This window comes from Sorex araneus, chromosome 2, assembly GCF_027595985.1.
Source record: "Sorex araneus isolate mSorAra2 chromosome 2, mSorAra2.pri, whole genome shotgun sequence".
In the NCBI taxonomy this organism is placed as follows: Eukaryota; Metazoa; Chordata; class Mammalia; order Eulipotyphla; family Soricidae; genus Sorex; species Sorex araneus.
Window position 1 is genome coordinate 157,474,436 of NC_073303.1, and position 26,097 is coordinate 157,500,532.

Here is a 26,097-nt window from a genome sequence, read left to right on the forward strand (position 1 = left end):
CTACAAAAAATCTAATTTTTTTCTTCTTCAAAGAGTTTATGTTTTAATTCCTTTTTTCTCATTTCCAGTTCACTAAATTCCCATTTTTAAACAAGGAGTTATAATGGTATGGTGTATATATATATACACATATATGTATATATATTACCCATACACTAAAATGAAATATATTAGAACTACCTGAAAAAATCTAAAAATATAAATGTGCAAAAGCCATTATCTAAATTCTAAGTCCACAGAACACTTCAGACTGAATGTAAAAATTGAGGGTTTTTTTTTTTTTTTGCTTTTTGGGTCACACCCAGAGATGCTTAGGGGTTACTTCTGGCTTTGCACTCAGGAACCACTCCTGGAGGTGCTTGGGGGACCATATGGGATTCCGGGGATTGAACCCAGGTCAGCCGTGTGCAAGGCAAACACCCTACCCGCTGTGCTATCGCTCCGGCCCCAAGATTTTTTTTTTTTGAAGAAAGACATAACTACCCTTTCAACTAACTCTTAGATTTCTCCTTTAAAAGACAAGTCCTAAGAGATCACATGCCTTTTAAGGGATCGAATCCTACTGAGAATTCTACAGTGATGACTACTTAAATAACCTCAACATTATAAATAAGACAAATGAAATTGGTTTTCAGTTTTGAAACATTTTAATATATAAATGATGATCATTAGAAGTAACTAAAAATGGAAAATCATAGCGTACAGGTTTGAACATTAAAAATTTAAACTAATGATCTAAAATAATAAAAGTGTATAAAAATGTTCTAAAGATATAAGCTTTCTATTATGTGACAAATCAGACATGAGGTAGTGTGTCAAACATTTGTTTTAGAGTACTCTATTGTTTGTCTGAAAGTTATGAGTCTATTTTTAAATTCTCAAGAAAATGAGTAAATGTATAGTATTTTATGTCAATCAGACTCAGTATGGTGAACGTTTCATAAGTGCCAAATCATTATTATTGTATTCCAGAGAGTATGTAGTCTTATCTCAAATATTGCCTCCATTCCACCTAAAATTTACCTTCTACCAGAATTTATAATTTATTTGTCACATTTGCCTCTGAATTTTTTGAATAGCTTCCCTATGTTAGCAGCTGTTGCCTCCCCCTTTCTTTTGAGAAAGGCAGATCAGTAGTTCACAATTCAGCAATTCATTGTGCTTTTACACATAGTCATTAATTCTATGAAAAATATTAATATAGCTAAAGGTTCTCTGTGAATATATATACACATAAGTATATATACATCATGGGTTTGACATTTGGTTGGTAGATGGACTAGACACTGTTCAAAGTTAGAGTTATAGTGAACATCCAGTTCTAACATTCAACAAAATAGCAATTATTTTGACAGAAACTGATAAGTAACTAAAACAGTTGCTATAAATTCTAGCATATAATTAACACAATATTCTACAAAATAATAAGTCTAGTCACAGTTTTCCAATTTCACTTATTATGAAAATATTGCCATAAAAAATAAGGGATGGAACGCTAATTTGTCCAACTATTACTTCTCATTACAGGTAACCAACCTTAATTATGAGAGAGGTTGTTAGAAAATTAATTTATCAGATTCTAAGAAAAATAGATTTAAAATGAAATATATCTAGTAAATATGAAGGTCTTAGCATCATACAGTGTTTAAAGAGAATCATTAACTATGTCGTTAGTAGAAGTCTCCATTCCAACAGTTCACTGTATTTTTGTTTGTTTGCTTGCTGTAGCCTCCTACGAAGTGTTCTGGGCAATTCTGGGTGCTCTCAGGATACTCAGTTAGATAGGTTGAATGTCCAATGCTAGTTCTGAGGACACAATGCTGCACAATTGTTGCCATAAAAATTTCCATAAATGGGATTGAGGTTGGCCTCAAGACCATACTTGGTGAAACTTGGGTGAAAGGCAGGTGCTATTGTTGGGAACCAAAGCAAGATCCTGCATAGGCAAACATGATCTAATAATACTTGCACTATGTCCTCACTCCCTTTTTTTTTTTTTTTAGTGAGTTGAAAGCATAGGGACCTCTGCAAAAATATAATTCCCCCTGTTGCTTTCAATTGGGATTTTGGATTTTATCTATACACATAAACTTGAGCGATAGCACATCAACTAGGGCATTTTCCTTTCACGTGGCCGACCTGGGTTCGATTCCTTCACCCCTATTGGAGAGCCAGGCAAGCTACCAAGAGTATCCCGGCCGCACAGCAGAGCCTGGCAAGCTACCCGTGATATATTCAATATGCTAAAAACAGTAACAACAAGTCTCACAATGGAGACATTACTGATGCCCCCTCGAGCAAATCGATGAACAATGAGATGACAGTGCTACAGTGCTACATAAATGTCATCATTTTTGTTTCTGCACAGGTAAATCTGGTTCAAAATTCTGTGCTTTTGTCATTGATCAGGTACAAAAATACTTGATTCTTTTTTGTTCCCAATTTTGCGTGAGACTTAATAGGCATCTGGCAATTTTGACCAAAGGTCAAGATTATGAAGAACAGATAGTTAGGATAAAGAAGACTTAAATTATGCAGATGATACTTGAAAAGGTGTACAGTACATTATTTCTTGTAGTTTCTGTAACGTTTCTTTCTGAATCTTATGAGGAAAACCCATCTGAAAATTTCACCTCATATTTTAAGTAATTTAGTATTCATTGGCTATGATAAGATCTAACACGTTTCACCTTATTTTCCCCTGACACTTCTATCTGATTAAATTAAAATGTGTTAAGTGCTCTAGGGAATCCAAATTTTGATAAGCTCTCATTCCTTTATTTAAATAACTATAATACAAAATATTAAGTAATATATGCAGATTAAGAAATATACATAGATAAATAATTATTTGAGTGTAAAATTATATTGCATATTATAGGAATGAGTATATGTTTTAGTCTAAAAGATAAGACATTTCTTTAAATTATCAGCAATACTTTCTTTTCAGTCAGTCATCTTTTGGAAATTCTTGATTCATTTCCTCTCTTTTCTTTTCATTTTTCTTTTAACTCTTAATTATTCCCTTTATTTTACCCATTTTCTGTGGAAAGTGTGAGTGAATAGTTCATATAAGGAGTTATTCTTTGGGGTAATGTATTTCACTTTTTGTTTTCTGAGGATGGTGTCTTTTTTTTTTTTTTTTTTTTTTGCTTTTTGGGTCACACCCGGTGATGCTCAGGGGTTACTCCTGGCTCTGCACTCAGGAATTACCCCTGGCCATGCTCAGCGGACCATATGGGATGCTGGGATTTGAACCCGGGTTGGCCGCATGCAAGGCAAATGCCTCACCCGCTGTGCTATCGCTCCAGCCCAGGATGGTGTCATCTTAGAATACCTGAGATGACATATCCATAGATTCTAAGAATACTTGTTATTTTTCAAAATATTTTTATTAAATCAGGAGATTGTGTGTAAGCATTCTACTTTTGTGGCTGGAAAAGAAGTACAGCAGGAGATAGTACAACTAGTTAGGCTCTTGTCTCACTTGCAGTGAATCTGGGTGCAACCACAGGCACTACTAGAACTGATTTCTGAATGCAGAGTCATGATGAAGGACCTTAAGCACTGCTCAAAAACCCATCAAAATGAACTAGAAGAGCTACATATAATATAGCAACTAAAATACTTGCCTTGTGTATGGCTTACCTGGTTCAGTCCCTGCCACAAGTTATGGTCCCTTGAGGGCTAGGAGTATGCAGAGACAGGAGCAAACACTGCCTGAGCACAACCAAGTGGAGTGTACCCTAGCCCCATCTCCACACTCAAAATAACTAGGGTCTGATTTCACCTGAGTTGCTTACGAGGCACAGAAAAATAACCAATGAAAAATGATGCTATTGGATAACACAATAGCACTGTAGCACTGTTGTCCCATTGTTCATTGATTTGCTCGAGCAGGCACCAGTATCGTCTCCATTGTGAGACTTGTTACTGTTTTGACATATCGAATATGCCACAGGTAGTTGCCAGGCTCTGCTGTGCAGGTGGGATACTCTCGGTAGCTTGCTGGGCTCTCCAAGAGGGATGGAGGAATCGAACCTAGTTCAGCAGTGTGCATGGCAAACACCCTATCCACTGTGCTATTGCTCTAGTCCACAATGTTCTACCTACTAATAAAATTTATTAATGTGTATCTACCAGGGAGTAAATATGTAGCACTGCCACACTGTCGTCCCATTGTTCATCGATTTGCTCAGTAGGCACCAGTAACATCTCCATTGTGAGACTGTTGTTACTGTTTTTGGCATATTGAACATGCCACGGGGAGCTTTCCAGTCTCTTCCATGTTGGTAGAATACTCTCCGTAGCTTGCCAAGCTCTCTGAGAGGGACAGAGGAATCAAACCCGGGTCAGCTGTGTGCAAGGCAAATGCCCTCCCACCATGCTATTGCTCCAGTCCATAATCTTTTACCTACTAATAAAATTTGTCAATTTGTATCTGACCAGGGAGTAAATATAACTTGAGAAATTTATTTTACATAGTATTTTAAAAGATATTGCTCATTTTTCTTTGATAAGTACATAAAAAATGAGAGAGAACACTTCATGAAAAAAGCATCTCTTTATAAACAGCCCAAAATAAAATTACTGATCATCTGGAAATTCACATTGGGGCATATTTTCTTTGAAGAGTGTGAAAATAATAACTGAAATGGAAAAGTCATGAAAATTTCTCATAATACATTGTGAAGTAAGGAAGACATTTAAGTTAGAGTTAAAATATAAAGAATGTGATTTATATTAAGGATAGACTCATAGATGTTTTAGAAATTAACATTTTAAAGATAAAAGAGGTGGTCATATTAAATGAGATGAAAAATGCTATTCTAGTGTTAAAGAAAAAGTAAACCTACATTTAAAAAAAAGTTATATGTGTAATGGACTTTAAAAAGTTCAATGTGTCTTGTGTGACAATTCATGTATGGGGAATGAGATATGAGTATAAAGATAGGAAGGATATTTAGGCATGAAAGATCTTCTAAAACCCTCTCATTCATTCAGTTAAGAAAAACTCTACACCACCTTTACAGATTAGAGGATAAGAATGATATTACCTCAGATAAGATGCTTGCCTTGTGCAACTCTAACAAGGTTAAACAAGAAAATTATTTAATTCCCAGAACCCCCTGAGCCTCCAAGAGGATCCTTGAGCATAGAGGCACATGTAAGTCTTGAGCACATCTGGGTATGGCCTGAAAAACAAATTAATGCTGTCTTTTTCTCTCTATTTTATGCTAGTCCCAGTTAATGAAGATTCGTCTGCATGATTTCTGAAGATGGAAGATTCTTATGAGAAATTGCCAGATGTTTATTTCCAAAATCCCTCAGATAATCTTTGAAGGATACTTATACCTCTGGGAAGTTCCTTTTATCTGAGAACTGTGTTCAATTAAAATAAGTACAGGATAGAGAGGGCTTTACAGGAGGAGCACTACAATATTTATCTCCCATTACTGCTGTTTCTGACATCACTGTTACTGTGCTTATAGTAGACTGTATGATATGAAAATGCAAGTTCTAAGTACTGATCCTGTCAAATACTGGAATAAGGTCAACTTATTACTGGGCCCTCATTCCTTATTTATCTCCTTTATCCCAGACCTTTTTACTTCAATATGATGGAAAAAGCACATCAGCAATCCATTTTCCAGGTTTACCATAACAAATAAGATAAATGAATGGGTAACCGTTTTCTCAAATGGAAAACTCTATCACAAATATATAGTAAAAAGTTTTTCTATATAAAGCAATAACATATTTCAATATTTTTTAAAACTTCATGTCACTAAAATGACTTATTACAAAAGTAGTTGTACACTTCCAAGTGAGAGATGCGATAAAATTTATGTTACATCACTGCAAATGTGAAATTTACCTTTTTAAATGTGTCTTTGATTTTAGGTACTTAATACCCCAATTTATCTGTATTGTTTTTTAAAATGACAATTCATTATAATACAACTTTGAAAATACTTTTGAGACTGCAGTTAGCACTGATTTTATCAGATGATAACAAAATGTGTATATTATACTTACTCAAAAACAGGTGGCTAAGATCTTGTAAATACATAATTTATCATGCAGTTTGTCCAAGTGCATGCCATACTCTCCAAAGATAGAAAAGAGATATTTTACATAATAAATTTAAAATCTGTATCTCTAAGTTCTACTTCAAAATGATTAAGGTTTGCATAACACACCGTAGGAAGCAAGACATTTATGATGTTAAGTTCACACAGGAAGCAGAAACAGTACTTAAAATATAGCAGGATTCTACTGCAGAGTGATATGAACTATAAATATGGAAAATCTGTCCTGAGAAAGGTAACAGATAAATAGTTGTAATTTAGATGCTAAAAGTAGAGACTATGGTCCAGTTAATCAATCATCCAATATGTAAAATAAAGATAATATCCTTAGAATTTGCAAACACATTTAAGGAAATGTTTTCAAATCCTGATGTGGTTCCATTTCTAGTTTACTTTTGAGAGATCAACAAAAGGTGCTGTCTAGAAAAATTAACAAAAAATACGTACGCAGAAGGGTGTGTCTTCACAGACTCTCTGGGTGTCTCTCTCTCACTGCCCATATTCAGTGCTCTTGAGCTGCTGCGTATGGACTGGATCAGGACAGCTATTGGCAATGGGCAGGTGAAGGAAGAACAAGGACCAAGCTGGTTGCTGATTAGTTGCCATTTATTCAATCTCTTGTCTCTCCAATCTCACACACTCTTCCTTTCTAGCCACTCACTCCTTGATCCCAGCTCTCCGGATTCTCTCTCTGACTCTGACCTCAGGATTCTGACTCTGACTGCTTCTCCTCCTACAACTCCCTGACTCTCTTTTTCTGCCTCTCCCCCACTTCTCTCTCCACCCCTCGCCCTCTGGGCCTATGCTACACCCAGTCAGATAGCAAATTCAACATAAGAAAGCCCTTCCTGAATGTCCATCAGGCTCCAGGGCAGAAACACCACCTAGGGGCATTCATTTCCTCCTAACATCTTAATTAACATCTTAATATTAGTTATTTCTGTATGGGCACAGTAAGAGATACATTGAGGCTTATAGGGCAGCTCTCCTGGGAACATCTTGCCATGGACTCAGACTCGCATCAATGGTCAACATCCAGAGACTTAAAAACAAGCTCCCAGAAGATATCTTGTAGCCTACTTCTCCCTCTGGGAGAAACTGGCAAGCTTCTGAGAGTTTCCTGCCCACAGGGGACAGCTTTGCAAGCTTCCCATGGTATATTCATATGCTAAAGCCAGTAACAAGCTGGATCTCATTCCCTAACTCTGAAAGAGCCTCCAGTGCAACATCGTTGGGAGGGCCAAGTCGAGAGAGACTTCTAAGATCTCAGGGAAAGATCGAATGGGGGAGGTTACTGAGCCCTCTGGAGAAATCAAAGATTAACGGGATTTCGTGATCGTGATTGTGACAGAATTTGTCCATGATCATGCTCTTAACTTATAGTTAATCATTTTGACACTTTGACCAGGCCCATCTCGATGCCAGGGTAGTGCATAGCTCACTACTTGCCCTGGGTCCATCCATTTCCTGATGGGACCCTGCTTTGGGGGGCTAGGAAGTAAGGGCAACTGGGGCTTATGTTGAAAGAACAGATGCACAGAGGGTAAATATCAATTTACTCCCACATGACAAAAGCATAGCATTTACTATCCTGTGCCCATACAAAAATGACATTGCTCTGAATAAACTATGAAAAAGGCTTAAGGAGAAGAGGAAAATAATATTTACAACAGAGCACAAAGAAAGAAGTTACAGATAAGCACAGAGGAATGGGAGCACTGTGATGGGAGTAACCCAAATAAACCTAAGCTCCCAGTGGCAAGGAAGAAAAGACAAATGTTATCCTGCAGGTCTCCTCCTCTGCCACCGTCATATTGTCTGTGTGAGGAGAGGGGAGTGAGGCCACCAACGTTTTCGCTGCCACCACAGTTCGAAGAAAGCAGGTCTAAAACAAGGTCTAACCTCCAGATGCCTCTCAACACTGTGACTGCTAGATCTCCAAACATCAAGTTTGGCTCTGTCTGCCAACCTGTCTGATGTGTCGGGACCCGTGCCAAGCAGGGCCAGAATTTACACAAATGTTAATACACACAGACCCTGAGAATACTGGGATTATGAGTCACATGTGGTGGAATAGGGAAATCAATATGCTACGAGCTAGTCTGAAAATTAGGCCAGGGTAAATACAGTGAAGTATTTGAAGCCATCAACATGAGAAATAATGAAAAAGTTGTTGTTAAAATTCTCAAGCGAGTAAAAAAGAAGAAAATCAAGCATGAAATAAACTTCTTGGAAAATTTGTGAGGGGGTCCTAACATCATTACATTGGCAGACACTGTAAAAGACCCTGTGTCACAAACCCGTGAGTTGCTTTTTGAACACGTAAACAACACAGACTTCAAGCAATTATACCAGACATTAATGACTAGGATATTTAGTTTTATATGTATGAGATTCTGAAGGCCTTGGATTACTGTCACAGCATGGGAATTATGCACAGATATGTGTATCTCCATAATGTAATGATTGATCATGAACACAGAAAGTTACAGCTTAAAGACTGGGGTTTGGCTGAATTTTACCATCCTGGCCAAAAATACAATGTTCACGTTGCTTCCCAATACTTAAAAGGTCCTGAACCATCAGATGTATGATTATAGTTTGGATATGTGGAGTTTGGGTTGTATTTTCTGGCCAGTATGATCTTTCAGAAGAAGCAATTTTTCCACAGACATGATCATCATGATCAGTTGGTGAGGATAGCCAAAGTTCTGGAGATTAAAGATTTATATGACTATACTGACAAATACATACGGCAGAGTCTGGCAAATTACCTATGGCATACTCTATATGCCAAAATCAGTAACAATGACAGTCCTCATTCCCCTGACCTTGAAAGGGGGTCCAATACGCCAACGGGCTACACTAGCAGGTGGCAGGGGTGAATGGGGACGTTACTGGTGCCCACTTGAGCAAATCGATGAACAACAGGATGACAGTGATGCAGTGACTGACAAATACAACATTGTATTACATCCATGTTTCAATGATATTTTGGGCAGGCGCTCCCGTAAGCGATGGGAGCACTTTGTCCACAGTGAAAACCAGCATCTTGTCAGCCCAGAGGCCTTGAATTTCTGGGATAAGCTAATACAATATGACCATCAGTTATGGCTTACTGCAAGAGAAGCCATGGAGCACCCCCATTTCTACACTGCCGTGAAGGACCAGGCTCGAATGGGTTCATCTAGCATGGCAGGAGGCAGTATACTGGTCAGCAGCACCAATATGATATCAGGGATTTCCTTCAGTGCCAACCCCTTCACCCCTTCACCTCTGGTAGGCTCACCAGTGATGGCTGCTGCCACCTGCCTTGAGATGCCTGTAGTAATAGCACCTTCGTTTCTTCTGAGCACCCGTGGGAAGGAGTCCACTCTGTCCTTAGTGCAGCTTGCACCTGGCAGAGAGGGTTGAAAAACTTCAGACGCACCCTGTCTGAACCGTTGCTTGTGGATTTATAGTAGTTCAGTCATTTAAAAAAAATACATAATAAGCTAATTATCTCTCCCTGACCTCCTTTTTGTTTCATAATTCAGGGGATTTCCTGAAAATGAACTTCCAAGTGGAATATTTCACGGACAAACTTTTCTCTCCCCTTCCAAATTCAGTTCCTTATCACTAAAAACAAAAGCAAACCAGTCCCAATCCCAATTGCTGCTTTCGAGTAGAGACTTCTTCCCATGCCCATTGCTCCCCTGCCATTCCATGGTCTGAGGGTTTGTCTCTTGTGCTCTCCAGAAATTACAAAACAGGAACTTCACAAGGGACTTGAGAAGGAACAAAAAGAAGGGGAGGACCCAACCTCACACTGTACTGCTAATCACTATCACCTTTCTCCAGAAGTGTTTCAGTGAGGTTATCCAAGCAAACCTGGTGGAAACCTGTGTTATATTGAGATGCTAAAAGTCTACGAAAAGTGCAGACAGATCCGGAAAACTTGTTAGGTATGAAGCATGTCTTATTGACCTAGCCCTCAGTCCTCCTACTCACTGATGATTTGAGTTTCCATCTAAATTTTTAATATTTTTTTTCTCCCACGCTTCTTGCCATGGTCTTTTTTGTCCCTTAGATATCTTATTATGCTCTATTGCAGATGGGGGTGGGGAGGCAAATTTTTTTCTGTTTTGACTTGGCCATTTTGAATTCAGTTCATTACTGAGTATAACTTACTGCCTTTTAAGAAAGAAACAGATATAGAATGTAAAGGTTTCATGCTAGCAACTCTTTGAAAAGAGCTATTGGGAGAGGTGGCCACACCGATTTCTTTTAATTTTTTTGTGTACTTTTCTTTCTCCCTTTCCAATTTCCCTCACTTGCCATCCAGTGAGAGCTCTGCCCCTCACTCTGGTAAGTGTATTTGAGAGGTAGAAGCAGGTCTACTATCTTCAGTGAGCCTGAAATGGTAGACCTGTAATTGTGGGGAAACTCTTTTGTAACAGCCCTGCCATCTCTTGCTGTGTGTATATATAATACTTTGTTCTTCATATGTGAAAGACTCAGTGTTGGAATTCTTTGGTATAAATAAATTTTTGGTTTTATTTATCAAAAAAAATCTGAAAATATATAAATTAGCTTCCGGGGGTGTAATATCTCTAATTGCTATTCTTTTTATAATTAAATTCAAGAGCAGCTCTCTATTGTTGAATACAATCGAATTAATGGCAAACTTTGACTTGATTCAAAATTCTTTGTACACATAATAATTTTTTAAAACTATAAACCTCTTACAAAGTAATAAATTTAATTTTAGTTAAATTTTAATTTTAATTTAATTAAAAACACTATAATTTCCAAAGTTGTTCATTATATAGTTGTTTTAAGCACTTAGTATTCCACACCACCATATTGGTGAAGGGAAGATTGACCTTCCTTCTACCAATATCCTCAATATCCCTTCCAAACTACCCTCATTGGCACATAACAAATTCAACAAAACATTAAGCACTGGTAAACAGAATGATCAGAAAATAAATCAACAGCTCAGCGCGGAGAAGCCCCCCTCCCCGTCCCCTGCCCGCCGCGGCTCGGGGCCTCTCCTGAAGCCCCTGCCTGGCACCTTTCCGCTGCCGCTGTCGGATCCTGACCAATCTCCATCCTGCAGGTAAACAGGCAATCCCTTGGAGAGCCTGCCTCAGCGCGGAGAAGCCCCCCTCCCCGCCCCCTGCCCGCCGCGGCTCGGGGCTTCTCCTGAAGCCCCTGCCTGGCACCGATCCTGACCAATCCCCACTCTGCTGCTTAGGGGCGTGTCCTCATCTCAGGGGGCATGGCCTAAAAGTGGGCGTGGCCTCTTTCCGGAGCACAGGCCGCTAACGCGGCCGCAGTTATTTTTTTTTTTACCATTCCATGCCTTCACCTTTGGCCACAATTGATAGAATTCATTCTATCTGTGTCTTAGTGGGCGTGGTCTAAAGTGGGCGTGGCCTCCTCTCAGAGCGGCCAACGCTAACGCGGCCGCAGTTATTCTTTGCTACCTCAGCTCAATCCGTACTGTGTATTCCTTTGAAAACTCACTTTTACGAGCTCAAACATTTACGCAAAATAGCCATTAGCTTAGGCTGACAGTATAAAAGCTATCAGTGAATAAGGGAAGTTTAGCACAATCGGAGCCCCTTCTTCCCACAAAAAGGAAGAGGAATAAATAACTACAAGGTTCCAACTCTGCACTTCCGTGACAATATGAAGAAACAGCGAAAATCCCCTCCACCAAGAGAGGGAGAAGAAAAGATACTAGAAACCTCAAAAGAGTCACCCAACATCTACAACCTCTCAGATAAACAATTCAGAGAGGAAATATGGAGGAGAGTCGACCTACTCCAAGCAACTATGGAACAGACATCCAATAAATTAAGGGAGGAGATGAATCAAGCGCTGGAACGGTCTACCAAGAAAATACAGGAAGAAATGAGAGCAGAAATGAGAGCAGAAATTTCAAACCTTCGAACCGAAGTCTCACAAATAAAGCAATCAGTAGATGAAATAAAAATCTCACTAGATGCCCTCAACAGCAGAATGACTACAGCCGAAGACAGAATCAGCGAGCTTGAGGATGAGCTGCAGAAAGCTTACAGACAGCAACAAATAATGGCCAAAGACCTCAAAATGGCTATAGAGCGAATCAGAGCCCTGGGGGATGACTTCAAGAGGAACAACATAAGAATCATTGGAGTACCAGAACCACAGGGAAGTAACCCCAATGAAAAAAACATAGTCAAAGACATCATCACTAAGAAATTCCCAGAGTTGGAGAAGGCAGGCGTCCAGATACAAGAAGTCCGAAGAGTGCCAGCAAAAAGAGACCCAAATAAAAAGACTCCAAGGCATATCATAGTCAGAATGGCGGATACTGTAGATAGAGACGCAATTCTACAAGTAGCAAGGTCAAAGAGGGAAATCACATACCAAGGAGCACCCCTCAGATTTACGGCCGATCTGTCAGAAGAAACCCTCCGAGCCCGAAGACAATGGTGGGACATAGTGAAAAAACTCAACGAAATGAATGCCTCACCAAGAATACTTTATCCAGCTAAACTCTCACTCAAACTCGAAGGAACTATACACTATTTCTCGGATAAACAACAGCTCAGGAACTTCATAGACTCAAAACCAATCTCGAAAGAAGGTCTAAAGGGGCTACTGTAAGACAAGGAGGAGCCCCATAAGAACAACAAATCCCACAGAAAGATGACACAAAACCACATCACAATAATCTCTCTCAATGTCAATGGCCTAAATGCACCTATCAAAAGACACAGAGTGGCTAAATGGATCCGGAAATTAAACCCAACATTCTGTTGCCTGCAAGAAACACACCTGAACAAACAGAGTAAACATAGACTCAAAGTCAAAGGATGGAAAACAATCCTCCAAGCAAACAACCCCCTTAAAAAAGCTGGAGTGGCCATCCTGGTATCCGACAACATAGATTTCAGGATGAAAAAGATCAAAAGGGACAGCGAAGGTCATTTTCTGTTTATCAAGGGATATGTACAACAGGAAGAAATCACACTCTTAAACGTATATGCTCCTAACAAACGACCGGCTAAATATTTAAAACGACTCCTAACAGACTTCAAAGAGGACATCACTAACAGCACAATTGTAGTCGGAGACTTCAATATGGCCTTATCACCTCTAGATAGATCCACAAGAACAAAACTCAACAAGGAAACACTGACTCTGAATGAAGAAATTGAAGAGAGAGGCCTAATAGACCTATACAGGGCCTTACACCCCAAAAAGAAAGAATACACATTCTTTTCCAGTGCACATGGAACATTTTCAAAAATAGACCATGTACTGGGCCCCAGAACATACCTCAATAGAATCGGAAAAATAGAAATTGTATCAACCATCTTTTCAGACCACGATGCGCTGAAGATAGAAGCTAACCACCCACAAATACGGAAAATCAAATCAAACACCTGGAAATTAAACAATTCCATGTTGAACAATGAGTGGGTCAAGAAGGAAATCTAGGAAGAAATCAAAAGATACTTAGAAACAAATGAGAATGAAGACACGAGCTACCAAAACCTATGGGACGCAGCTAAAGCCGTGTTAAGGGGAAAATTTATAGCTCTCCAAGCATTCCTCAGGAAGGAAGAAAGGATCCACATAGATAGCTTGACTTCACGACTCAAGACCCTAGAAAAGGACCAGAGAAAGGACCCCAAACCAGACCGAAGGAAAGAAATAATAAAAATTAGAGCAGAAATTAATGACATCGAAACCAAAAAAACAATCCGAAAGATCAATGAAACAAAGAGTTGGTTCTTTGAGAAAATAAATAAGATTGATAAACCGCTAGCAAGTCTCACAAAGAAAGAAAGAGAGAAAACTCTAATAAATCGAATCAGAAATGAAAAGGGGGACATCATAACAGAAACCAGTGAGATTCAAAAGATCATTAGAGACTACTTTGAAAGTCTTTACGCCACAAAAAAGGAGAACCTAAAAGAAATGGATGGATTCCTTGATTCCTATAATCTCCCAATACTGAAGAAAGAAGACCTGGAATACCTGAATAGACCCATCAATGTTAAGGAAATTGAAACGGTAATCAAAAACCTCCCCAAAAACAAAAGCCCAGGCCCAGATGGTTTCACTGGCGAATTCTTCCAAACATTTAAAGAAGACCTATTGCCTGTTTTCCTCAAACTTTTCCAGGAAATTGAAGAAACAGGAACTCTCCCAAACAGTTTCTATGAAGCACATATCTCCCTAATACCAAAAGCAAACAAAGACACCACTAAGAAAGAAAATTACAGACCAATTTCCCTGATGAACACCGATGCGAAGATCCTCAACAAAATACTAGCAAATAGGATCCAACAACTCATCAAAAAGATCATACATCACGACCAAGTGGGATTCATCCCAGGGATGCAAGGATGGTTTAACATTCGGAAATCAATCAACATAATCCAGCATATCAACAAAAGTAAAGATAAAAACCATATGATCATATCAATAGATGCAGAGAAAGCATTTGACAAGATCCAACATCCTTTCATGATGAAAACCCTCGCCAAAATGGGGTTTGGAGGAACTTTCCTCAAGATAGTCGAAGCCATCTATCACAAGCCTACGGCAAGCATTATCCTCAACGGGGAAAAACTAAGGGCCTTTCCTCTGAGATCAGGCACAAGACAAGGATGCCCACTCTCACCACTCCTCTTCAATATAGTACTGGAAGTACTTGCGATAGCTATTAGACAAGAAAAAGAGATTAAGGGCATCCAGATAGGAAGGGAAGAAATCAAACTCTCACTATTTGCAGACGACATGATACTATATCTAGAGAAGCCTAAAACCTCTACTAAGAAACTCTTAGAAACAATAGACTTATACAGTAAAGTTGCAGGCTACAAAATCAATACCCAAAAATCCATGGCCTTCATATATGCAAACAATGAGGCAGAGGAAAGGGACATGAAAAAAGCAATCCCATTCACAATCGTGCCCCAGAAAATCAGGTACCTCGGAATCAGCTTAACCAAGGAAGTAAAAGACCTCTACAAAGAAAACTACATAACGCTACTCCATGAAATCAAAGAGGACATGAGGAAATGGAAACATATACCCTGCTCGTGGATAGGGAGAATCAATGTTGTCAAAATGGCAATACTCCCTAAAGCATTATACAGATTCAATGCGATCCCTATAGGTATACCCATGACATTCTTCAAAGAAATGGATCAAGCAATCCTAAAATTCATATGGAATAACAAACGTCCAAGGATAGCTAAAACAATTCTTGGGAAAAAGAGGATGGGAGGCATCACCATCCCCAACCTCAAACTTTACTACAAAGCAGTAACAATTAAAACAGCATGGTACTGGAACAAAGGCAGAGCCGTAGACCAATGGAACAGGGTGGAATATCCCTACACACAACCCCAAATGTATGACCATCTAATCTTTGATAAGGGAGCAAGAGATGTGAAGTGGAGCAAGGAAAGCCTCTTTAACAAATGGTGCTGGCACAACTGGACAACCACATGCAAAAAAATGGGTTTAGACCTTGACCTGACACCATGCACAAAAGTCAGATCAAAATGGATTAAAGACCTCAACATTAGACCACAAACCATAAGGTACATTGAAGACAAGGTCGGCGAAACCCTCCACGATATTCAAGATAAAAGTATCTTCAAAGGTGACACGGAACTAAGCAATCTAGTAAAAACAGAGATCAACAAATGGGACTACATTAAACTAAAAAGCTTCTGCACCGCAAGAGATACAGTGACCAGAATACAAAGACTATCCACAGAATGGGAAAGGATATTTACACAATACTCATCAGATAAGGGGTTGATATCAATGGTATATAAAGCACTGGTTGAACTCTACAAGAAGAAAACATCCAACCCCATCAAAAAATGGGGCGAAGAAATGAACAGAAAGTTTACCAAGGAAGAAATACGAATGGCCAAAAGGCACATGAAAAAGTGCTCTGCATCACTAATCATCAGAGAGATGCAGATCAAAACAACTTTGAGATACCACCTCACACCACAGAGACTAGCACACATCCAAAAGAACAAAAGCAACCGCTGTTGGAGAGGATGTGGGGAGAAAGGGACCCTTCTTCACTGCTGGTGGGAATGCCGACTGGTTCAGCCCTTCTGGAAAACAATTTGGACGACTCTCAAAAAATTAGATATTGAATTCCCATTTGACCCAGCAATACCACTGCTGGGAATATATCCCAGAGAGGCAAAAAAGTACAATCGAAACAACATCTGCACATGTATGTTCATCGCAGCACTGTTTACAATAGCCAGAATCTGGAAAAAACCCGAATGCCCCAGAACGGATGACTGGTTGAGGAAACTTTGGTACATCTATACAATGGAATACTATGCAGCTGTTAGAAAAAAGGAGGTCAAGAATTTTGTAGTCAAGTGGATGGGCATGAAAAGTTTCATGCTGAGTGAAATGAGTCAGAAAGAGAGAGACAGACATAGAAAGATTGCACTCATCTATGGTATATAGAATAACAGAGTGGGAGACTAACACTCAAGAACTGTAGAAATAAGTACCAGGAGGTTGACTCCATGGCTTCGAGGCTGGCCTCATGTTCCGGGGAAAGGTCAACTCAGAGAAGCGATCACCAACTACATTGTAGTCGAAGGCCATGTGGGGGAAGGGAGTTGCGGGCTGAATGAGGGCTAGAGACTGAGCACAGCGGCCACTCAACACCTTTATTGCAAACCACAACAGCTAATTAGAGAGAGAAAACAGAAGGGAATGCCTTGCCACAGTGGCAGGGTGGGGTGGGGGGGAGATGGGATTGGGGAGGGTGGGAGGGACACTGGGTTTACGGGTGGTGGAGAATGGGCACTGGTGAAGGGATGGGTTCCAAACTTTGTATGAGGGAAGTATAAGCACAAAAGTGTATAAATCTGTAACTGTACCCTCACGGTGATTCTCTAATTAAAAATAAATAAATTTAAAAAAAGAAAAGAAAATAAATCAACAAGGGTCAATTAGTTATTACTATGTGACTTTGACCTATGTAAATAAGAAAATTTTGGATGGGTAAATGATCAGTGTATGAGTGAAATGCAAACACAAAAGTTTAATAAGTTTGTAACTGTACATCACAGTGATTCTCTAATAAAAAATAAAAAATTGAAAAAATAAGAAAATTAAAACTAATACAACATAAAATGTCTATTCTCATTTACATATATACATTTTCAACTGTGAAATCTAGAGTATATTAAATTAAATTTTACACTTTACATTATTAAAAGAGCAGTGAATGATTGCACTATTTCTATGAAGGACAAAGAGTTTGATGAAAACTAATTCTCTGCAATATAGATCCTGCTTTTTTCTGATTTTTTTTCTTTTTATACTTTCATCCATTGATAATCATCTCAAATAATGATGTTAAGTGTTACCACAGTTACATACACATACATTAGCTGCAATTTTTCTGTAGATATGCATTTTCTTTAACACTTCAACTTTTGGATAAATTAATGCAGCTCAGTGTAAGGAATATGAACACATATTTAGTAATTTATTTTAAATATTCAAATATTTTAGGAAATTATCAATCTAGTAAAAGCATAATAAAGAGTTAGGCTTGCAATTGTGATTGTTGTTTTTGACATTCTCTTTTTATTATGAAGCAGTTTCATCAATTTAAATAATATTTTAAAATGATTTTAATTTAGATCTCTATTCATTTAGTTTTTCTCATTTTGAGGGATTCAAAATCATTTACTCTAGATATTGCCCACAAATTCTCTTTTGTTTTGATTTTAATATTTTTTTTCTGTCTCATGGAAAAATCTACTCCAATATTATTTGACATGTCCTATCTCAGATCTAAAGCCAGCAAAGCATTTGGGCTCATTTTTGAGACCATTTCTGGATATAGGACACATTCTGAATGAAAGGTATAATAACATAGATGTAATAGAGAATGGATCATAAATATGATGGTTTGAGTGCTGTTACCTTTCAGTAAAAATGCAACAAACTATTCGTTAATAGTCTGAAATTGTTAGATATCTATGTTCTTAAGCTCATGTTTGCATTCCATTATTCTATAAAATTACATCCAGTATACTTGTTTGCTTGAAAACTTTTTTTATAGTATATGTCACAAAATAAAACATTAAATAACTTTAAGCTAAAACTGCACTTACCTTGTTATTTTTTACAAGAATTACTAGAACATAATTACAATAAACAATCAAAACACACGTTTTGCCAAAAGCACTACAAATGTACATTTTTTTTTACTGTGCTTTACAAAGTTTTACTGTGATTTACAAAGTTTTGATAGTTTATTTTAGACATACAATATTCCAGCATGGATTTCACCACCAGTGTCACCTTCCATTCACCTATGTTCCCGGGTTCCCTCCCATGCCCCAAACCCTAGTCTGTCTTCTTGAGTGGCACCTTTTAATGTATTTTATTTCTTTAATTTTAGCTTTGGGGGTCAGGGATTACTCCTAGCTCTGTATGCAGAAACCACACCTGCTATGTGCGAGGGAATATTGAGGATTGAATCCCAGGTTGGCCTCATGCAAGGCAAACTCCCCTGCTAGCTGGACTATCGCTCTCACCTTGAGAGGCAATTTTTTAAATTCCAGTTGTTAAGGTTAAAATATTATGCTTTTAGAGTTATTGACTGTTTGATTTGGATACTTAACTCAATCATTTCATAATGACATAATGCACCTGAATCTTCTTGAACCTGTCACCCATTGCTCTCATCTTTTCTCTCCCTGAACTCCACTTTATTCCTTTATTTGTTTCCTTCTGCCTATAATCTGAGACTAAGTGTGATTAGGAAAACCCACATCCTTTTTTTTTTAACAAATTAGCAAAAGAAAATGTAAAATGACAAAAAGAAAGGGAAATTAAGATTTTTCTCACATGTTCCTTGCATCTCATAGAAATATATTCTAATTTCAGAATATAAAACAAGAAAAGACATTCCTGAAAACATTCTACATATCAATGTATCTTAAAAATGCTCTGATGCTCCCCAAAATATGCTAAATCTAGTTCAAATACTATAAATCCAAATCATAAACTTTATGACAGAATAAGAATGAGAGATATAATATGCACACACTTTGGAAAGTAACACTGTTATTTGTGAACAAGAAAATATGTCAAACTATATCACAAATAGAAATGTGTCCAAATCAGTTTTCTATAGATATATATTCATTTTAAATTAATATCTGGTTAGGATACCTAGAATTATATGTACATAGAATTCACCACACCCACTATCAAAAAGATTTTCTCTCCCACATCCTTCTTCCCTCTCTTCTAATTACCACAGTTTTCACAATATCTAAAAGTTAAGAGATTTGTTTGCTTTTCAGTGTTAGGGATCAAAAGGAAGCTCTGACAAGAAATAGACTATTATTGAGCCACATTTATTTCAGCAGGGATGGGGACGTCGGGGGAATGGAGTAGTTGGGGACTGAGGTTCATGCCACACCCAGAGGTGCTCTGAGTTTACCCCTGCCTCTGCACTGGAATCACTCCTGCAGATCCCAGAAGACCATTTGAGGTGAAAAGGATCAAACTGTGTCGGCTGCATGCAAAGCAAACACTCTACTCACTATACTATAGCTCTGAACTCAGACATGTTCTTAATTGCAGTTTTGTTGGGTTTTGCCAATTTACTTGCCTTATTAATATTACAAATCTGAGACTATCTGATAATTTGGTTTCACTTCCCCTAGCCCATTTGTAGACTTTATCTTTATGTCCATTTTCGAGATCCTTTGATGTTTCACTTTCCCTCTGTTTTGAGTCACGTTTTTATTTTTAAGGGGAAAAAATGTATATGAAGAAAGGCTGAGAATTAAGATCTATAATATTGTTTTATTATTTGCTACCAATAAGCATAAGAGAAGAGTAAATGAATTTACAGAAAGGGTACCAAAATGTCTTCCTTTTACAAATAAATTAATTCTGCATGATTTATTGGTCTTTGAACATCTGGGCCTAACTGATTTTTTTCTTTCACAATTTCTTAGAGTTCCCAATGAATTGAAACATTGGATTCAATTTACACTGAAAGAAGTCAGACTATAGTATTTTATGAAAATGCCTGACATTGTAATCATTGTTCCTTCAGTCTATCAGAACTTAAAAAAATTAAGAACTCCTTTTTAAATTTAATAACTATTAGTCAGGATTCCCTAGATACATAGAACTAAATAGTACAATGGAAGGGACTTAGTGTAAAGAATTGACACATACAGTTACAACTAGTTGCTGTGGATCTCAAACTTGGTGTCCAAAAGCTTTAGAAGAGCAAAATCAATGCCTCACCTTAAATCCATTAGACACAGACAGAGAAAATCCTCTTTGCTCAGCCTTCCATAAAAATCTACTCAGTCTTTTAAAAGATCGAATAAGTCCTGCTTGTTTTCAAGCAGGCAATCTGCTTTCCTCTGTTTATTATTTCAAATATATCAGGATAAAGAAACTCAAGACACACCAAAAGAGTGTTTGTATATCAGTTAATATTTGACTTTGTCAACTAACATTAAGATCCCAAAGTCTGACAAACAAAATCACAATAATTTTCTAGCTTCCTTTATTTTATTTCTTTTCCCTATTTTAAGAAAAGTTTAAGGTTGAGAAGTTTTATTTCATTAAGGACTATATTTGGCACCAAAGTTAGTGGAAATACAATAGCTTTTAGAGAGAGCAAAGTAGCTATAGTTGACACACTTCAGGAGGATTTCATGGAAGAGGGGCTTAAACAGTCTTTAGAATGAGTATTGATTGAGTAGAGAAGCGCATAAATCCAGTCTTTCCATTGCATTGTGTCAGGATCAGATCACAGGTAAACAAATGACCTATCAGTATTTCTCAGTGTACAATACAATGTGCCAGTGAATATTTTGTCTGCCATGTTCTTAGATATTTTTTCTTTGAGAAAATTAGTTTATATATATGAGATGTTATTTCCTTTTTATAACTAGGCTAGTGTCCCTTCAAAGAAATATAATACAGAGATAAAAATTATTTCTCTCAAAACTGTATCATTTTTCTCTATCAGTATGTGTGTCATATTATGGTTTAACTAACTCAGGTCTACAGTAACATATGTATAGCTTGAGGGCTACATCCATCTGTGCTGAGGGTTTACACCTGGCTTAGTCCTCAGGAGTCATCTCTGGTGGCACCTGGGGATCTTGTGAAATTCTAGTGATTAAACTGGGGTTGGCCACATGCAAAGCAAGTAGCTTAACCCTTGTACTATCTCTCTCTAGTCATGTGGTTATACTTTTAAATAATTTTGATTTGATGAGACAATTGAAATAGTGAATTTATTTCATTTCCTGATTTTTGATGGGTATGTTTCACCAAAAGAATAATAATTACTTCTGCTAGATATATATGACCAATAGAATAATGAAATACATCTTCCTGCGAAGGAGATAAATGAATTATCTGATAAATTCTATTTTAATTCATACAAAATAACTTAATCTGGAACACTTATATTTTAGTTTCTAAAAGTCAAGTTGAGTATATAACCTTCAGTTAAATATCCTTACCCTAAAGTCATATATGTCGGTGAGTGACAAAATAAATGAATATAAGTCTTTGTAGAAGCATTTTATTTATTTTTGCAAACTAATAAATTGATTTTTCCTATTATCTCTATAATTTAAATAATTATGTCTATGACAATTTTAAATAACATGAAATAGAATAATCACAAATATTAGCTCTTATTAGTCACTCCCATTGCTTAATTTCAGTTTTATTAAATATGGAACTTAAGGGAAGAAATTAAATTTACTACAACAATTCAGTAGAACAGAAAAAAGTAGGTTTTTTTTTACTGCAAAGTTTTAGCCTGTTCCTCAGGAGTTTGTGAGATATTGGGAGATATCTATGTACACCACTATGCCGGCAATGATATTTCTCAGGAGTTTGGGATTCTGTTTTTCTTTCTTTTCTATAATGTATGTTAAGTTTAAAAAAAAGTCCTAAGTACGTATAAGTCTATTAATAAATGTGGGAAGAATTTACAGGATATGATAGAAAATATGCCAGGGAAAATAAATTAACAATGGTAGTGTTGACTTAATTGCTAAAAGAAGGTCCTATAAATAAAAAGAAGTATTATGAAGACTAATTATTGATTCATTACTCACAACACCTAAGGCTTAATTCTGATTCAATACTCAAAACAGTGACTAAGCTGGAATAAGAAGACAAAAATCCTAAGTACTCACTACTCTGGGATTTTGATAGAAGAAAATCCAAAGAATTTTATTCACTAATTCGCTAATCCAAATCATCTTATTCATTAGTAAAACACTAAATCTTTAGGAATATCCACAAAATCTCATCATTATTCTTACCAATGTTCATTCTATAAGGAAATATGTTTTATAAATATACTTAAGATTTTTGGTTTTATCTTGTCTGCTTCTACATATACTGGAAATGCTAGTGATGATAAAATTCAGCTAGAAATAATAAAAAAGATATGCTACTTATCAGTTATCTATATTCTCTTCTACTTGGTTTTGTAGTTTCTGATTGCAGAACTACTACCTGTAGGTAGTTCTTGAAGGCAACATTTTTCTTTACCTATTTTTATTATCTTATCTAGAGTCTCAATTATGTATATTACAAAATATATATCTTGTAGGAAATAAATATTTTGTTCCATTTTTTATTATATGTTATTTAAACTATTTTTATGAAAATAATTATGTGACCTTTACTCACCTTACCTTACCTATATGTTGTGGTGTTCCTTTAAGAACACATGCTTTTAAAATTCATAATAGTGTAGGATGACATTGCTTTGTCCTTTCTCCCTTGCCACAAGGAACACCCATCAAGGTGCTCCCGAGTCACTCCCATTCCTTTGTTTATCTGTAACCACTCCTCTATGCTCTCTTCCCCAACCAATTAATAAGCTTTTCCTCCTGATCAGACTCTGTTAATTTGTAAGGTCAGATCTTTCTAAGACACTAAACTTAAATTGTAAGTAAATATTGTCTTTCTCCTCTCTGTATGTTTTTTGAATAGTTTACTTTAAAGCAATGTCGTTTTTGTATAAACACAAGAAGACAATTAATATTATGCTTCTGTAACTTGAGATTTATTTGGTTTTGGATATTATTTATTCCCGAGCATCTGCTTTCTCGACTTAAGCCTCAGATGTCCTCAGTTCCTAACACCCCAAAAGCAGGGTCCCAACGAGGGACTGAAGGGACCCAGGAAAAGCTCTGAGCTACCCTGGCATCGAAGTGGACCAGGCCAAAGCACCAGGATTCTTAACTACAAGTTAAGAACCTGATCATGGACAAATGCTGTCATGATCCAAAGTAACGATGAGACTAGGACCCTGCTAGGGATAGGAAAGACTAATCTGGCCTGAGCACTGTCGTCTGAGATTGAGATGACCCCAGGAGAGCAATTCTATAAGTTTAATGCATCTCTTATTGTGTCCATACAAAATGATTAATATTATGAATTCTTATATGTTTGTTGGACAAGGAGAGGAGAAACACACCCATGGGAAGACCTTGGGCTGGTCTTCCTGCTGAAGGAGCTGTCCTAGAAGCAGCATTCCCTGAGGGAAAGAACTTTTAACCCTATTGATTGTGACCACACCTATGTGTAAGCCCCAACCCCCTCATGCTGGAGGGATTTAATTAGGCTGGAAGAGTAGGTTGGTATGCCAGATCAAGAGCTGGGAGAGAAGCAGAGAGAGAGAGACAGGAGTGAATGAAATAAACGGCAACTGATCAATCAACCGGCTTGGCCCTCGTTTCTTCCTCCCTCTGCCCCATGGCCCAATCCGCTCCATCAGCCCGGGACCACCCCCTGAACCCGGGCATGGCCAATGGGGAGACCTCCCCTCCTGCAGATGTTTTTTACATAATGGTATACAAAGAAATAAGCCAGTGTATAAAAAGACATTTTATACTGCTATATTTTAAATAGTTCACATTTATACTACCATTTTGATTACCATATATATTTTGTTTATTGTTAATTATTTAAAAAAACATTTGTTGATTTCATACTATATATTGCCATGGGCTTAGAATACAAAATGAATAAAGCATAATTTCTGCATTAAAGCAGTTTTTATTTTTTCAAAAGAATTTTTAAAATATACAATAAAAAGTGTTCTCTGCTATAGAGATAAATAGAGTTCTAAAGAAGAACAAAGTCAAAAGGCACTGGTGGAGGGATGTAAATGATCACTGTATGACTGAAATGCAAACACGAAAGTTCATAAGGTTGTAAGTGTACCTCACTGTCATTCACTGATACATTTAAAAAAAACGTAGTTGTAGCTGAGTGTGTTTAAATTTTGAAAGTAATGAACTGGGACTTGGAGAATTAAGGAACACAGGGGTCATAAGAGTAGGAAAATTTAGGCATAATGAACAGTCGATGTAAAGACATTGGATTTCAGCAAATTTTTCACAGCAACCATACGCCAATCAATTATAAACACATTGCTTGTTACTAGTATTCTTGTTTCCTTAATTCACTACTGGTGTATAAATTATAAATCAGTAATTTTATGTAAACATTTTTGCTGATTTTGGGGTCACTCTCCAAAGTTGTGCTGACACAGTGGAGGCCCTCTTTCTCCACTGTGGACTTCCACACCTCCTGGTCATATCATGGAACTCAGGATTGAAGGCTGCAGGGCGAAAGAACAGAGGGCCATCTGCTGTCGCCTCAGGGGCTGGGGGTTGTGTACAGGGACCCTGGAGTCTGATGGAGTCCATCCCTCAGTGCCTCTACAGGGAAAGACTGCAGGGGCCTTTTCCTTCCTTACAGATGCAGGGGGTGCTGGGGACGCGCGGGCTGGTCTCAGGAGCGGGGAGGGTTTGCCGCTTCATCTATAGCTGCTGGTTTCTACATTCTTTCTGAGGTCCCGGAGACTGGCTGGGTGGCCGCTAATCTGGAACCCGGGCTCTGACTGCCCCGTCTGCATCTCATCTCCCTCCCCTGGTGCGCCTGTTCAGGGCTGACTCCGTTTCTGTGGCAGGTCCACGGGATCCATCCTTGGCAGGAAAACATTTCAAAGGGCTGAGAAATCGGAGTTTGGAGCGATAGCACAGTGGGTTAGGCGTTTGTCTTGCACCCAGCCGACCCAGGTTTGATTCCTTCGTCCCTCTTGGAGAGCCCAGCAAGCTACGGAGAGTATCCCGCCCGCGGGCAGAGCCTGGCAAGCTCCCGGTGGTGTATTTGATATGCCAAAAACAGTAGCAACAAGTCTCACGATGGAGACGTTACTGGGCCCGCTTGAGCAAATCGATGAACAACAGGATAACAGTGCTATTTATGTTGATTTTTGGGGTCACTTTCCCAAGTGGTGCTGACTAACTTCTGGCCCTTGGGGCTACTCCTCATGATACTCAGCCTATTACACCAGAGATTCAATCTGAGAGTCAGAGCATGCCAGGTTGCTGTTCTGGTTCTATAGCATTGTGGTATCACCAAGGCCACAGAGGCATACCACTATGTCCTCAGAGGCCTGCTGTGTCATATCTGGGAATACTTAGAGGCCTTCATGCATTTGAGACTCAGGAGACTAAGTGTACTTGTGATTAAATAAATACCCAAGAAAAACATATGAGAATGCACCCTAACTCCTATACTATCTCCCAGGCCCTCAATGTTAATTTATTTTTTTATCTTGTCTACAGATAATTATCTGATTTACATAATGCCTCAGCTCGTTTACTTGTCTGATTTCTTTTTGTTGTTGTTGATCATTATAGTTTAGGTAATATGATTACAAATGTGCTTAAGTTTATAGTATATATATTGATATACAAAATCATTGCACCCAATCACTACAAAAGTGCCCATGAAACTCCACTCTGACCGTCACCTCTAGTCCATTTGTATTTTTTTATTCCAATGTAATAATTTTTTGTATTTTACTACAGCCATGTAGTTCCTAAACCAAAGTTACAAAAGGATGTGCCAGAAAGAT

The 26,097-nt window shown here is 37.8% G+C and overlaps 1 pseudogene; it reads left to right on the forward strand.

The window, feature by feature from the left end:
- Nucleotides 1-9,506, forward strand: part of LOC101554465 (casein kinase II subunit alpha-like) — a 73,684-nt pseudogene extending 64,178 nt beyond the window's left edge.
- The last annotated feature ends 16,591 nt before the right edge of the window (nt 9,507-26,097 follow it).